Genomic DNA, 1,574 nt, shown 5'->3' with positions numbered 1-1,574 from the left:
CCTCCATATGGAAAATTCTTTTGGGAGTGTGCTACCTTTGCACTCCATGCAACCGCCTCTTCCTTCAAACCACTTTCACCCATATTTTGCAGGTCCACGACGCCTCCTCTTTGTCACCCGCCGCCGCAGGTTGTTGTAGGGCCACCTCCTCCTGCAAGCTTGCAGGTTGTTGCAGGGCCACCTCCTCCTGCAAGCTTGCAGGTCCAGACTCCACCCCTCCACCTCTCTAACCTAGAGGTTGCAAGGCGGGCAATGCATGTAGCCACCATACCTTCAATGTGGTGCCTTAGGAGTTTTCAAAATTCCTCTCGAGCAAGTCTTGGAGTGTTATGTGCTGTGTGCGGCTGGTGAGCCATTGTAACATACCGCCAAGATTAACCAAGTTATATGATTAAAGATAATCCTAAGTTTTGGATATTACAGATTTCAATAATGAATTCTAGTAAATTTTCAGCAGTTTTTCAGAGCAAGTAAATATTCTAAGTATTAAAATTAAATAAAAATTCAAGATTGGGTTTTCAATTAGTTAGTATGCATAAAAGAAGCCTTGAAGTGTGTAGATGGACATGCAAATCAAAATTTGATAAAAAGGTAAAACATGATCTATTTTTGGAGTTGACTTTCACATACAACTGCTTTTGGCAATTCTGCCTGCCTCAAAGTTGTAGACCGCACATGTTCTAGTAGTTTTAAGTACCCACATGACTAGTTTTTAATAACTGTGAACAAAGTTATATCTGTTTCAGGTTGCAGCCTTGACTACAGATCTGAGAGACTTGCCAAATCTACAAACAACTCTTCCACAACTTCTGGAGAGTAGACATCGGGTCTCAATTAATCAAGACATCAAAAAATATATTGGGGAAGTACACAAGCACTCTTTCTATTATTTTTCTTTAGATTAAATAAATAAATTGATGAGTGTGTATATGGGAGAATTTGAGTCAATGTACGGCATGCTTAACCATGGCAACGACGGGGAAACACTGCGAGAAGAGGAGAGGGGGGGTTTCTTGCAAAGAACTATTGTTGATTGCCTTAGTCTGACTCATATAATAAACACTTTTGGAGTTAATGAATTAGAAGATAGAATATTTGACTAGTTTGTGACTAGATTTAGGTCTAACCTTCATTAGGGACTGTTTTACGAAGCATTCAGCTTTCATGTGCTTAGAATCAGATTTTGACATAAAAACAAAAGTTTTAGACGACAAAAAACTCTACAAGAGTGTATGAGATGCTAGAAAGTCAAATCTCTTTCGAGTTTGAGTTATTCGAGTGCAAAGTGGGGCACTTGGTTGTTTTTGACAATTTCATGCTGAAAACACAACTTTGGCATTTGGAATGCTCTCAAAGAGACCTTAGAACTATTTTTTAGAGAACCAGTACTGAGATATGTTTTATAGAGCATTAGCATTTCTAAAACTTTGTAGTTTTAACTTTTCTCTAATTCTAAATAGATTGGAAGATATTTGTTGTAAGGTCCCTCCCACAAGCCATGTATGTATGTGTCTCTTTAATATAGATTTCAATAAGGAGAGAGAGAGTGTACTTAGAGAAGAGTGAGACAATAA

Source organism: Cibotium barometz, chromosome 30 (genome assembly GCF_041138505.1).
Source record: "Cibotium barometz isolate CiBa-2024 chromosome 30, ASM4113850v1, whole genome shotgun sequence".
NCBI classification, from domain to species: Eukaryota; Viridiplantae; Streptophyta; class Polypodiopsida; order Cyatheales; family Cibotiaceae; genus Cibotium; species Cibotium barometz.
This window is presented reverse-complemented; position numbering follows the sequence as displayed.